Source organism: Chiloscyllium plagiosum, chromosome 1 (genome assembly GCF_004010195.1).
Source record: "Chiloscyllium plagiosum isolate BGI_BamShark_2017 chromosome 1, ASM401019v2, whole genome shotgun sequence".
Taxonomy (NCBI): Eukaryota; Metazoa; Chordata; class Chondrichthyes; order Orectolobiformes; family Hemiscylliidae; genus Chiloscyllium; species Chiloscyllium plagiosum.
Genome location: NC_057710.1, coordinates 22,054,297 through 22,070,133, shown reverse-complemented (window position 1 = coordinate 22,070,133; position 15,837 = coordinate 22,054,297). Strand labels below are relative to the sequence as shown.

The window sequence follows — 15,837 nt, the reverse complement described above, 5'->3', positions numbered from 1 at the left end:
TGTACAGGACATACCTGAGCAATTTTCCACACTGCTGAGTAGATACCAGTGTTGCAAGTGTACTTGAACAGCTTGGCTACAGGAGGGGCAAGATCTGGAGCACACACATCATCAACACCATTGCCAGAATGTTGTGACTCATAGCTTTTGCACGATTTGATGCCTAGATTGGGACGTGTTCTCCTCCTTTCTTTCTGAAGCCGATGATCAGTTCTTTTGTTTTGCTGACATTGAGAAAGAGGTCGTTATCATTGCACCATGACACCAAGCCCTCTATCTCATTGCTGTATTCTGACTCATGGCAGTTTGACATCCAACCGACCACAGTGGTGTCATCACCAAACTTGTGGATAGCATTTGTTCAGAATTTGGTTACATAGGCGTGGATGTACCGAAAGAACAAATCCCAATCAGTTCAAAACGGTCATCTGTGATGCAGGGTACAACTAGAAGAGGCTGAGATAGAACATAGAAAAATACAGCGCAGTACAGGCCCTTCGGCCCTCGATGTTGCGCCGATCCAAGCCCACCTAACCTACACTAGCCCACTATCCTCCATATGCCTATCCAATGCCCGTTTAAATGCCCATAAAGAGGGAGAGTCCACCACTGCTACTGGCAGGGCATTCCATGAACTCACGACTCGCTGAGTACAGAATCTACCCCTAACATCTGTCCTGTACCTACCACCCCTTAATTTAAAGCTATGCCCCCTCATAATAGCTGACTCTATATGTGGAAAAAGGTTCTCATGGTCAACCATATCTAAACCCCTAATTATCTTGTACACCTCTATCAAGTCACCCCTAAACCTTCTTTTCTCCAATGAAAACAACCCCAAGTGCCTCAGCCTTAGCTCATACGATCTTCCTACAATACCAGGCAACATCCTGGTAAACCTCCTCTGCACCCGTCCCAGTGCCTCCACATCCTTCCTATAGTATGAGGACCAAAACTGCACACAATACTCCAGATGAGGCTGCACCAGAGTCTTATAAAACTGCAACATGACCTCAGTACTCCAGAACTCAATTCCTCTACCAATAAAAGCCAGTACACCATATGCCTTCATTACCGCACTATTTACCTGGGTGGCAACTTTCAAAGATTTGTGTACATGGACACCAAGATCCCTCTGCTCATCCACACTACCAAGTATCCGACCATTAGCCCAGTACCCCATCCTTTTGTTACTCTTACCAAAGTGAATCACCTCACACTTAGCTACATTAAACTCCATTTGCCACCTTTCTGCCCAGCTCTGCAGCTTCTCTATATCCTGCTGTAACCTGCCACATCCTTCCTCACTGTCAACAACTCCTCCGACTTTCGTATCATCCACAAACTTGCTCACCCAACCTTCTAACCCCTCTTCCAGGTCATTTATAAAAATGACAAACAGCAATGGTCCCAAAACAGATCCTTGCGGAACACCGCTAGTGACGGCACTCCAAGATGAACCTTTGCCATCAACTACTACCCTCTGTCTTCTTCCATCCAGCCAATTCCTAATCCAAACCTCCAACCCACCCTCAATGCCACACCTCCGTATTTTTTGCAGTAGTCTAAGCATTCAATACTCCCTGAATGGGAGGGATGTTACCACTCCAACCCATACAAGTGTCACACAGGAATCGATATGTTCTTTGTTCCATTGGTTTGCTTGAACTAGGTGTTAAATGCAGAATTGGGAGTATAATTATTTCGTATGATGTGGCAGTATATTTAACTGTTAAGACCAAAGGTAGCGGAGTAGGTACGCAGCAATGGAGCATGAATCCATTTCTGTTGAAGGATGACAACTTTGTTCAGTAATCACAATGGAGTTCAGGAGACCACCAAAGCATTCTTAAGGGGTATGATTATTTCATACTCGGCAAGTAGAAGGAGACAGAGGGGGAAGCAGCAGTGGATGCTTAAAGCCCGGTTGAAGGCAGCCGAATAGGCATATTACACCAGACCATCTGTAGTTAAATTGCAGTGGGTCATGGCTCTCTGGGCTGCTCTTGACTCAGTGTTCACACAAGTGGCGAACAGAGGGGCTTCCTTTGTAAAGCAAAGGCTGTTTGAACATGGGGATAAGCCAGGTGGATACCTGGCTCACCTAACTAGGAAGAAAAGTGCACCACAGTCCATTGTGTCCATCAGGGAGAGAGCTGGCAATATTACTCATGAACTGAGGAAGATCAATGCCAGATTTTTGGAGTTCCACACAGAGTTATACCGGTTGGAGGGATGTGGGGATGGAAATGCAGGAATGGAATCCTTTTTTGAATACTTGGACCTTCCTGGTATAAAATGCACCTCTAGCAGTACAGAAGGTGCAGAAGGTGGTAAGGCAGCTCCAAAGTGGTAAGGCACTTGGTCCAGATGGATTCCCAAGTGAATTTTACAAGGAGTTTGTACTCATGTTGGTTGAACCACTGCTGGGGATGTATAATCATTCATATAGCTAGTACTGTCTTCCACTCTCTCTTAGGAAGGCTAATATCTTCCTCATTCTAAAAAAAGGGAAAGACCCTGAAGATTGTGCATCGTATCAGCCCATCTCATTGCTGAATGTGGATTTTAAAATTTTATTAAAAGTGTTAGCTTTGAGTCTGGAGACTGCCTGTTATTATAAAAGAAGACCAGACAGTTCTTATCAAGGGCTGCAGCTTCTCTAATAATATCAGGAGGGGATTGAATATGGTGCAAATATGTCAACAGAGGGAGATTCTGGGTTTGGTGGTCTCCCTAGATGCAGAAAAGGCTTTTGAGCAGGTGGAATGGTCGTATCTCTTTGCTGTTTGAGATCGTTTTGGTCAAGGAGGGGCCTTCGTTAGGTGGGTGGCAGTGTTATATTAAGACCCCAAGGAGGCGGTTATTACAAATGGGGTTAAGTCGAGTAATTTTGACTTGGAGTGGGATAGCCGGCAGGTTTTCCCTTGTCGTCAGTCCTGTTCACCTTGGTACTTGAACCACTGGTGGAGGCTATTCGCAATGACCCTGAAATAAGGACATTGAAGGTGGGATTTGGGGAACACAAAATCACTCTCTATGCGGATGATGTCCTTCTGTTTCTAGCTCACCTGGAAAATTCTGTACCTCGGTTAATACAAAAAATTAAATTATTTGGTAGCTTTTCGGGATATAGGATAAATTTCAGAAAATCAGAAGTGTTGGGGGTTTGGTGGAGGTATCGAAGCTGGAGGACGGAGGTAACAAACCAGAGACAATAACTCTGAGCTTCCGACCTAGCTCCCTGAAAGCCTGTCTAACATCCTCGGCACTCCTCCTACCTATGTCGTTGGTGCCAATGTAGACCGCGACTTCGGGCTGCTCCCCCTCCCCCTTAAGGACCCGGAAAACACCATCAGAGACATCACGTACCCTTGCACCTGGGAGGCAACATAACAAACCGGAGTCTCTCTCGCCCCACAAAACCGCCTATCTGTGCCCCGAACTATCGAGTCCCCAATAACTATTGCTCTGCTCTTCTCCACCCTTCCCTTCTGAGCAACGGGGACAGGCCCTGTGCCAGAGGCCTGAACCCCATTGCTTACCCCTGGTAAGTCACCCCCCCCACAAGTATCCAAAACGGTATACTTGTTCTTGAGGGGAACGGCCGCAGGGGGTCCCTGCACTGGCTGCTTCCTCCCAGTCCCCCTCACTGTCACCCATCTGTCTGAAATCTTTGGATTACTACTTCCCTAATGCTCCGATCTATGACCCCCTCTGCCTCCCAAATGATCCTAAGTTCATCCAACTCCAGCTCCAGTTCCCTAACACGGTCTTGGAGGAGCTGGAGATGGGTGCACTTTCTGCAAGTGTAATCGGCAGGGACAACCATGGCATCCCTCACCTCAAACATGTTGCGAGGAACATTGCACTACCTTCACTGCCATCCCTCTAAAAGTAACCTTTTAAAAAAAAAACTAGGTCTAAAGAATAGAACAAGCAAAATGCAGCACTTACCTACTTACCACAACGGGTATTATTTTTAGGTTAGAGGAAGAGGGCGGGTGGGAGGCACTACCTCTGTAGTGCCTCGGGTTCCTCTCCTGCGCACTTTTATAGGGGAGAAAAAACCTACCCAGGTAAGCTTGCACTACACCAGCTTCCGGGTCCGCTCTGCGCTTTTTTTTTTAAAAAAAAACTTTCAAATTTAAATAAACGTCACCGAGCCTTCAAGCAGCCACTGCCAAACAGCCCTTACCTGCTCTGCTGAGAGAGTGAGAGATGGATCATCCACTTGGCACTTCTGGCTGAAGATTGCTGGAAATGCATCAGCCTACTGTTGCACTTATAGAACATAGAAAAGTACAGCACAGAACAGGCCCTTTGGCCCACGATGTTGTGCCAAGATTTAATCCTAATGTAAAATATAGTAAGTTAACCTACGCACCCCTCAACTCACAGTTATCCATGTGCATGTCCAGCAGTCACTTAAGTGTCCCCAATGACTCTGCTTCCACCACCACAGCTAGCTACGCATTCCATGCATTCACAACTCTCTGCGTAAAGAACTTACCTCTGGCGTCTCCTTTATACCTTCCTCCTAATATCTTCAAACTATGACTTCTCGTACCAGTCAGTCCTGCCCTGGGGAAAACGTCTCTGGCTATTGACTCTATTTATTCCTCTCATGATTTTGTACACTTGTGTTAGGCTGTTCCATCACTGATACAGAAATATGTGGAGTTGCCTCCTCCAGTGTTTGGGCTGTTTCATTGCCACTGTCGTTTATGACCGGATAGGTTAGGACCACAGAGTTTAGATCTCATCTGTCGATTGTGGGATTGCTCAGCTCTATCACTTGTTGCTTTTACTGCTTGGGACACAAGTAGTTCTGTTGGTCGCTTCACCAGTTCAACAACGCATTTTTAGGTACGCCTGGTGCTGCGCCTAGCCTGCCCTTCTGCACTCGCCATTGAACCAGAGTTGATTCCCTGGCTTGATGTTAATGGTACAATTGGGGCATGCCAGGTCATGATGTTACAGATTGTGTTAAGAGTACAACTCTGCTTCTGTTGATGTGCAGCATCAGCACCTTATGGAAGCCTAGTCTTGAACTGCTAGTTATATTCAAAGCCTGTCCAATTTAGCACGGTGATAGAGCCACACAACACGCAGAGGGTATTCTTAATGTGCAGGCAAGACTGCGTTTCCACAAGGAGTGCACAGTGGTCAGTCTTTCTGATACTGTCATGGATAGATGTGTCTGCAGCCAGCAGGTGGATAGGGATGAAGTAAAGTACACTTTTCCCTTCATATCGGTATCCTCACCACCTGCCACACACCCAATCAAACAGATGTGCCCTTTAGAACCTAACTAGCTCAATCAATAATGCTGATGCTGAGCCCCTCTCATTAATGGACACTGAAATTCCCCACAGAGTACATTTGGTACACTTGCCAACTTCAATGCTTCCCCCAAGTGTTGTTCAACATGGAGCTGATTAGTCAGCTGAGGGACGATGATACGTGGTAATCAGCAGGTATTTCTTTGCCCATTATTAATTTGAAACCATGAGACTTTGTGACGTCCAGAATCAAAGAAGAGACGCAAGGCAACACCTTCCCAATTGTGTAGCACTGTGCCCTCCTACTGGGGTCATGACATATCCAGGGATGGTAATGGTGATGTCTGGGTCATTGTCTGGAATGTGTGATTCTATGAGTGAGACAATGTCGGGTTGTTGCTTGACTAGTCTGAGACAGCTCTCCCAATGTTGGCACTAACCGTCAAACGTTGAGGAGGACTTTGCAGAGTTGACAGGGCTCTTTTTTTACCATCTAGATTTCCAGTGCCCAGATGGTCCGCACAGTTTAAATTCTTTGTTGAGACTTCACAGCAAACGTTAAAACATCTTTTGGACTATTTCAGAGCACAACTGAGTGCCAACGAAACTGCTGTCGCTCTGGAGTCTTATGATCAAGAATGCATTGAATTGAGCACTCCATCGCTATAAATTCTGCTTCTTGTCTGTTCAACAAAATCGTGGTGGTCTTTTTAAACTTTGGACTGAGTTTTGTATGTAGTCTCCATTTTCAACCTCATAAAACTATATGCCTAAGCCTTCAGCCATAATTTTATTGATGCTTTACTTCTATTAAATTTCTTTAACATTCTGGACGCTAAGAATCCTAAACCTAAGGTTTGCAAGCCCACATATGTAAATAGTCAAGGAAGAGGCACCAGGAAAATAATTAGTCCTTAAGTCAATGGATTCTAAAAGAAATGGTTGCAGTTATGCTGGAAGTATTGGCAACAAATTTCAACAATGTGTTCGAATCTGCAAGGGTCCAAATGATTTAGAAAATCACAAATGTGACTCCATTATCCAAGAACATAGGAAAACAGAAAGCAGGAAACTATAGGTCAGTTAATCTAATATCGGTCATTGGCAAATTGCTCGAGTTACTAAGAAGGTTAAAGGATATTTGAAAATCATAATGTGATCAGGCAAAGTCAACATGATTTAATTCAAAGGAAATCTTCTTTAATTAGTTGATTTTTTTTTTAGGGAAGGGTTAACCAAAGTGAACAAAGTGATGCCTGTGAATATAGTATATCTGGATTGGAAAATTAGATTTAACGAAATGCCACAAAGGTTACTACACAAAATAGGAGCACATGGCATAAGGGGTTATGGGTATGAGGGGTAATACGAAGATTATACAAAGCTGGTGAAGCTAGAATACATGAATAGTCGCATGCCAAACAACAGAAACAGGTGAACAACTAAGAATCCCACAACCTATGGATCAAATCCAAGTTCTTCAGTCCCAGTATATCCAGCTATAAATATTGGTGGACAATTAGAATAACTGACCGGAGTGAGGGAGAGTTTTCTCAGCTGTTTGGAGTCATACTTGACACAAAGAAGGGTTGTTATGGTTTCGAAAGTCACTCCTAACAAGTGCCAGGAACGAAGCACAATGAAAAAGAGAGAATCGTACCATGCCTTCTTGACATTCAATGGCACAATTCCACTAGTCATCAGCTGCATCCTGAAAATAACCCCTGTGAATCTATACCTTCTACTAGACAGTCAATCCTCTATCCATGCTAGTACTTTGCCGCTAAAACCATGAGGTCTTATTTAGCAGCCTCCAGTGTAGCACTTTGTCAAAGGCCTTTAGGAAACTGAAGTGGATCATGCCCACTGGCTCTCCTTTGTCTAGTTGAATAGTAGGTTAAAAAGGAGGACATCTAGGGTTGTAATCTCAGGATTTCTCCTTGTGCCACAAGCCAATGAGGCTAGGAATAGGAAGAAAGTACAGTTAAATCACATGGCTAAAGAGCTGATGTAGGAGGGAGGACTTCCAAAAATGTGGATTATTAAGATATCTTCCAGCGCAGGTTGCAACTAAACTGGAAGAGCACCAATATCCTGGAGATGTGACTTGGGTGTTAGGTTCTTTTTTTCTTGAGATTCTTCTTACACACTTGATGGAGAAACCCTTTAACATGCTTTGCAGGGCTTATGAAGCCATGTCAAGGGATCTCTCTGAACAAAGGAAATAGTCCAGGGATGTATAAATTAGATGGATTAGCCATGGAAAATGCAGGGTTACGGGATAGTTTGGTTGGGGGGGGGGGGGGTTGGATGGGATGATTCTTTGAGGATCAGCGTGGACTAGGTGGGCTTAATAACTCACTGCTGCACTGTAGAGATCACATCACATGGGAATATTTTAAAAGCCAGTTGATTAGAGTTCAAGACTAGCATGTTCCTCTGAAAATTAAGGGTAAGGATGGCAAAGTTTGGGAACTTTGGAGGACAAGGCAAATTGAGAGCTTAGTCAAAAAGAAAAGGAGATAATGTTTGGGAAACTGAAGATAGACACAACCCTCAAAATAATAAAACTAAGAAAACATCTTTAGCAATGAGTTAGAAGGGCTAAAAGGGAGTCATGAAATGTTATTGGCAAACAGAATTAAGAAAATTCCCAAGACACTTTAATATATGGGGAGCAACAGGGAAAGGTTCAAGGACAAAGGAAATTTTTTGCATGAAATGAGGAAGTGAATGAAGCTCTTAATGAATACTTTGCATTGGTGTTCACAAAAGGTGAATGGTGAGTCTAGAGTCTTTCAGGGTATGTTGACATTCTGGTAGATTAATATAAAAAATGTAGTGGGTTCAGTGTTTTGAAAAGCAAGAAGATAGACAACATCCGATGACCTGAGTGAAGTGAGCAAGGAAACTGCTGGGCCTTGTACAAAATCTTATTATCCTCTTAAACAGCAGCTAAAACACAGCAGCTATTAAACTTGAAAGACCCCATACAGACAACAATCAAAACTAATGTGATTTACAAAATACCTTACAAGAACCGTAACAAACATTACATTGGACAAACAGGCAGAAAACTAGCCACCAGGATACATGAACATCAACTAGCCACAAAAAGACATGATCCACTCTCTCCCCCGTATCCTTATATACAGATGAGGAAGGAAACCATTCAACTGAGACAACACATACATCCTTGGGCAAGCCAGACAGAACACGTGCCACAAAGCTAGTCCCTTTTTTCACTAAAAGCTGTTCCTTGGCACAAGGAGACTCTGTCCTTGATTCTTTTTTAAAAAGAGGGTTAATAAACCGGATCAGGCTCCGTTCAGTCTGGTTTGGTACAGAGATGAAAAGGATTTTGAGAGATCTTTTGTTTATATGTAAACAGAGGAGACTTCAAGCAAAAGTGGTCATGTTTCAGAAGTGACCTGTACAAAGAAAAGGGAGTGATCACCTCACTAGCTGAGCTGAGCAGTTTTTAGTTCAGTCTTGAACTGGTGAGAATTTTAACAGAGATCTGTGTGGAAACTCACTCTCTCTCTCTGCCCTTCAACTTCAACCTGCAAGCATGTGTTCCATTTATATTAGTTTTTAAACAGAGTGTGCTTATTAGGATTGTTGTGCAAATTCGGAACAGCATAATTAAGTCTAGTTGGATAGGCTGAGTTCTTAGGGGTTCTTTATTCTGCTCTTTGTGTTTCATTGTGTAATCTTTGTGAATAAATTTTTGTCTGTTTTAAAATCTAGTAGTCAACTTAGCTATCTTACTCTGGGTAATTTTCACTGTACACTTACCGAAACAAATTTCAAAGTTATGGTCTGGGGCTCCCTGATTAAGTATGTTTTGAGTGGCCCTGGGCTAGTCCATAACATTTATTGCCTGGAAGCACAGCATTCCAACCGGCACTCTATCAACAAACATATCAACTTGGACCCCATTTACAACCTTCTGAGAAAAAGAACAGAAACTGATATCACCACAGGAAATGACCTCACCAACCCAAGGAAAACTAAACACACAAATAAAAAGCGGGTCACTAACACCAGCGCTTCACCGGAGGCTCATTGATGATGTTATCTAGTGTGGTGACGAAACATCTGAAAATGAACCTTTCAGCTCAGCAAGCAAACTTACATCCAGGATCTCAATCTGAGCTACAAATCTTCTCAAAACTCTAATTCTAAATTGAACTATCCAGTCAGGGTGAACAATTATAAGACAGATTACCTTGTGGATGATAGAAAGAAGATGGAGCAGACATTCGATGAAATGCTTATACAGAAAAGGTATGGATTAAAAATATGGGACTATCAAATGAGCCACGATACCAGGTAACTACCTCAAGTACTGATAGTTCCTTTTCATTATCAGTTTTACCCTCTAATCGTTGTCATATTTTGTAATGTTTTAACAAAAAGCTCAGGGAAAACCCAAGTAACACAAATAATGTGTGAAATTTATTTGAATATATTTACATTTAGACAGTCCAGTCTCTCTATTAAAGGATACTTTAAAAAAAACATTTTTAAGGTATCAGGAATTGCTAGCCCTAAATGCTTTTCTGTTAAAACTCAATAAACTCAATCTTATGAATTCAAATCAAAATGCAATTTTTAAATCATGCAAAAATATAATTTCTGCAATATATCAACAAGATTCTTCCAGTAACTGTACCTAAAATTATTTGAAACAATAAAGTCCTATAAACTGCACAGCATTCCAAAACAATCAGAATGACCATGTATGAATAGTTAGGACGATGATGACAAAATCAGAAAATAAAGCAACTTCACACAAAGTTTAGTAACAGCATTCATCAGTGAACTTAAGTTTAAAATTTACTTAACTTAAACCTACTTAAATCTATGGTCTACTCATTCCTCAAAACAAATTGATAACTCAGAGAAAATTTCACACAAAGGATCATTTAGTGGGAAATTCGAGTGTAGAAAATGGCACAAGTCAGTTTGAAGGGCAAGTGGATATTTTTTGAAAGAAAAATATTTGAATGTGTTAATGCAGTCCTGGATCAGATATCTAATAACAAAGGCAAGCTTATTGCAAGCCAGCTGTTTTTCTGTAAAGTTTCATGTGTTTTACATTAAAGAGTAACTGCAAATGTTCTTTCATTAGAACTTCAAATTAACATTCCATGCTGGAATGTTGTACATATGGATAATAATGGAATGGTGTAGGTTAGATGGCATCAGACCAATTTCACAGGTTGGTGCAGGGCCGAAGGGCCTGTACTGTGCTGTAATGTTCTATGCCCTATGCATTAGCTGCTTGTAGCAGAACAGTAGTCACAATTTTGCAGGCCATAATTTGGCTAAAACTGGATGCTGATTATTTACTCCTTAAAATTTTAAATCCATACTTGTCATCGTGTTACTGTTTTGACTTGGACTAAAAGTAAACTAAGCAAACTTGAATTCTGACATCCAAATCCTTCTCTAAATCCTTCATCATTAACTCTAAGCATTAGCTACCTTTCTATCCATTTAGATTACAAAAATTGTAAAGATGGGTTGGTGAGGGGCTGATCAGAACATGTCCAAGTCCCTTAATGTTGCAAGATAGGTAGAGGTAGCTTTATTAGCCGAGACAAAGAATTTAAGAACATGGAAGTGATGCTGGAACTGCATAAAAAGCTGGTTAGTTCACAACTAGCATATTGTGTGCATTTCCTGAAATCACATAATAGGAGGGATGTGAATGCACTGAAAAAGGCGCAGAGGAGATTTACCAGGATGCTGTCTGGACTGGAGAGTTTTATTTATGAAAAGAGACTGGATCGATGGAGGCTGTTTTGCTTCGAGCAGATTAGACTGAAGGGAGATTTGATTGAGATTTATGAAAATTTATAGCTTGGGTGCTGTTGCAGTTGTTGTGGGTGTGTTCACCAAACTGGGAACTTGGTTTGCAGATGTTTTGTCCCATTTCTAGGTGACATCCTTAGTCCTGTGGAGCCTCCTGTGAAGCACTGCTGTACTGTGTCGGTTGGAATTTATTTGGTTTCGTTCCTGCTGCTACCAGTTGTTCATCGCATTGGTTAATATACTGGGTCTAGATTAATGTGTTTATTGAACTACTGCAACCAGAAGCAGCAGGAACGAAACCAAATAAATTCCAACCGACACAGTACAGCAACGCTTCACATGAGACTCCACAGCACTGAGGATGTCACCTAGAAAGGGGGTGAAACATCTGCAAACTAAATTCCCAGCTCAGCGAACACACCCACAACAACTGCAGAGACATATTAAATTATGAGGGGCACAGATAAGGATAGACAGAACACATCAATAAACAGGAAGTTTTGTTTTAACTTAAATGGGAGGAAGTTGCAAGGGGATTTGGGGAAAAGGTTTTCATCAAGAGGGTGCTGAAAATTTGGAACTCACTACTTATAAGGATGGTAGAAGCAGAAGCCCTCATAATATTTGACAAGTACTTCGATATATGCTTGCAATGCTGAGGCAAACAGCTTATGGGCTAAATATTCAAAAATGGGATTAGAATAGTTTGGTGGTTGGCTTTTTGACTGGCACACACAGTCTCAAATGGACCAAATTGCCTTTTTCTGTATTGTAGACCTCTATGACTTGAAAAAAACACAATTCCTGAGTCACAGGATTCATTTTATGGACTTGAAACAATAACATCAATACTTGCCACCTAACTTCCAATGATAAATTAACATGTCCCCACATGCTATCAGTTTTCTTGTTACACACATAGGATATTAGGATATCAGGATATCAATTTGCTACATTTTCTAATTGCCTTAAGTAGTTTTCCTACCTTAGTCACCGCAAAAACATCAACTTTTAAGGAATACTACATTTGGCCTCCAAATAAGAAATCAGTGATGGTACCTGAAATTAAAGAAGATTATAAGCACTTTTAATGTTCCAATAATATTTAGTCATGCAAACTGTGGCATGAATTAAAGTAACATTTTGAAAAATGTCTCAAGGCTTCACAGAAAATCACAAAGGCATGGACTAAGCATTGAATAGGTAAAAATAATCTAATAAATTGTGAATATCAAAATACATTTTTAAAAACATAGAATTGCACTGCAAAGGAGACAGTTCAGGTCATCATGCTTGTTATGCTTCTTTGAAAGAATTATTCAAATCCCTATTCTTACCCTGCTATTTCTTTCCTTTGTAAAGTATATAGCATATTACCATCTCAAGTTATGACTGAATTAGCTGTTATTTACTTCCAGTGAACTACAGAGCAACTTATGGTCTAAAGTTTCATCTATTACCCTTTTTTGGTTTAATTTGTTCATGGGATGTTGGTGTTACTGGCTAGGCCAACATTTATTGCATATACAGCATTGCCCTGAAATGGGTATAACACACTGCCTTCTTCAATCACCGCGATACACAGCATGCAGGTAAACCCACTACAGTCAAGGAGGAATTCAAGATTTTTATCTCGCAACATGAAGGAAAGGCGATACAGTTCCAATTTTGGAGGATGTGATGCTTTGAGGGAAATTTAATGGTGTGGGGTAGTTGGTGGTGTTCTCATGTATCTGCTGCTCTTGCTCTTCTAGGAAAAGATGACACAGATTTGGAAGATGCTGATTAAAGACTCTTTATGAATTACTGAAGTCGTTGTGAAGGGGAGGTGGGGGACTGGGTGAGGAGTAGGGAGTGAGGGTGGTGGTGGGGTTAGGGCATGAAGAGTTTATACAAGACATGTGAACAACTCTAATTTTAACACAGAGGGATGTCAGTGCCTGGAACGCACTACCATAGCAGGTAGTAGAAGCAGATACAATAACAATGTTTAAGAAGCATTTGGACAGATACATGAACTGGCAAGGAATAGAGGGATATGGAACATGTACAGGCAGATGGGATTACTTTAGACTGGCATTATGGTCAACACAGCCAGCCTGTTCCTGTGCTTGTTCTATTTCTATATGAGTGCTATTTAACAGTGTCAATGATACCTTCCATCACTTTGCTCATGACAGAGAATAGACAAATTAGGGCAGCAACTTGTCAAAGTGGATTTGTCCTGCCTTTTTTGTGGACAGGCCAAATCTGGCAATTTTTCACATTGCTGTAGCTGTACTGGAACAATTTAGCCATGGCCACAGATCAGTCTGGAACACAGATCTTCAGTACTAATGCTACAATGGTGCCAAGACCCATACAGCCTGATCTAATGTATTACTGTATCCAATGCCTTCAGCACAGAGTCACTCAAACTGGTTGAAGGCCATTCATGAATGAATGTAGCAGGATCATAAAACACAGATGTGAACCCTGGATTATGGAATTGCTTAGCTGTCTCTTTTGGAGACTACTCATGCTGTTCAGCATGCCAACAGTCCTATACTGTAGCTTCATCAAATTGACACATTATTTTTAAGTATGCTTGATATTGTTTCTGACATGCTTTCCCATAATCTCAATCGAATTAGGATTGCCATTACCGTTACGCTAGGACATCAAAGTGGAGGATATGCCTGACCATAAGGTTACAGATTGCGGTGAATATAATTTTGCTCCTGCTGATGGCCCGGAGTCCCATGTGAATTCTCAATCTTTAGGTGCTCAATCAGTTTGAAATTTATCCATTTAGCAGAATGGTAGTGCCACAGAATAGAGGATATCCTCAGCACGAAGGCAGACCTGGCTTAATTCGGACTGTGCAACAGTGTGATAACAGATGAATGTGTTGGTATTATAGGTAGATCAGAAAGGACAAAGGCAAGCATTTTCTGTATATTATTGGTTTCCTGACTGCCTGCTGCATCCCTGGGCTGGAACCTATGCCCTTTAGGACTCAGCCAAGTCTGTCAGTCACGGTACTACCGAGCCACCCTTGGTGGCAGGCATAAACATAGAGAACATAAATACAAAACAGTACAACACAGCAACATCCTTTAAACTTCCCCTCTCACCTTAAACCTTTGCCCCCTAGTATTTGATATTTCCACCTTGGGAAAACTCCTACTACCCACCTTATCCAAGGCTCAATTTTATATATTTTTATTAAGTCACACCTGAGCCTTTGAGGATCTAGCGAAAACAATTCACGTTTGTCCAACCTCTCCTTACAGCTAGTACACGCTAATCCAGTCAACATCCTGGTAAACATCTTTTGCACCCTCTCCAAAGCCTCCACATCCTTCCAATAATGTGGCAGCCAGAACTGCACATAATATTCCAATCGTGGACTAACTGAAGTCTCATTAGCTGTAACTTTTATATTCAATGCCCAGACCAATGAAGGCAAGCATGCCATGTGCCTTCTTTACCATCTTTTCCACTTGAGTTGCCAGTCTCAGTGAGCTATGGACTTGCAATATTAAACTCCATCTGCCATTTCTCTGCCCAATTTTCTAACTGAATCTATATCCTGCTGTGTCCTTTGACAAACCTCCTCACTAACCACGAATCCAATTTTTGTGTCATCTATAAACTTAAAGGATGAAAATGCTTTTCCATCACAGGTGGTAGCAACATGGAACGTCTGCCAAGGGGGGTGCAAGAGCAGATATACTAGCAACATCTAAGAGACGTTTAGACAGACACATGAATAGGCAGGAAATAGATTTGTTTACAATGGCATCATGGTCAGAACAAACACGGTGAGCCAAAGGTTTCTGTGGTGCATTGTTTTCTATTTATGTTCTCCATGTTTATGCCTGCCACCAAGAGTGGCTCAGTAGCACTATGACTAACAGACCTGGCAGAGTCCTAAAAGGCAAGAATTCCAGCCTACGTTTTCAAAATCATTATTACAGAAAGAGAGGAGTTCCAACACTGATGCTTGCAGAATGTAATGGGTCACAGACCTCCAAACTGAAAAACACCCCTCCATAACTATCTTAAAACATTTTAAAAACTAGCTTAATGGAAACCATCACATCACTGTAAAGTGTGATAAAAACCTACCTGATTCACTCATGCCCTTTAGGATTGGAAATCTACCTTACTTGGTCTGGCCTGATTCCAGACTCACCATATGACTCAAATTGAAGGTCTGCTCACGACAATGACTCAAAAGGCAATTTGAAGTTATACAACAATATAACATGCTTTAATGTAGATGCTGCTTCGCTGCAATCCAGCACCAGAAATGCTCAGATTATTTGGGTAGCCAATATATCCACTTAGATAATTTTAAAAATTAATTCATGGAAAATGGCTACCTGCAACATTCATAGCCTATTCTTAATTATCTTGAAATTGCATTTGAACATTGCATGTTCAACTCTAATTACCACTTAGCTGGATCTGAATGACACCATCAAGGTTGAGCACAGATATGAAATGTGTAGATCAAGCTTCTCTGCAATTTCTTTTGTTCATGCATGACGACTTATGGTGCAGCACACAGTACTTCTCCCTCTGAATCAGAAATTCTAAATTCAAGTCCTTCTCCAGGACTTGATAGAAAAGGAATGTGCATTTACAACACAGGCAGAACAGACTGAGTATCAGCTTATAAATCCTTTCTACAAAGGCTAATGTTATGTGGTAAAATTCTGACAGATTCCTGATGTGAAGA

At 41.5% G+C, this 15,837-nt stretch overlaps 1 protein-coding gene across 6 annotated transcripts in view; it reads right to left on the bottom strand.

The window, feature by feature from the left end:
- Positions 1–15,837, bottom strand: part of ptpra (protein tyrosine phosphatase receptor type A) — a 308,647-nt gene that overhangs the window by 237,078 nt on the left and 55,732 nt on the right. For all 6 annotated transcript variants that reach the window (XM_043701175.1, XM_043700933.1, XM_043700779.1 and 3 more), the window contains exon 2: positions 12,094–12,167. The gene's annotated coding sequence lies outside the window, so the exon portion shown is untranslated. The remainder of the gene's footprint in view (positions 1–12,093; positions 12,168–15,837) is intronic.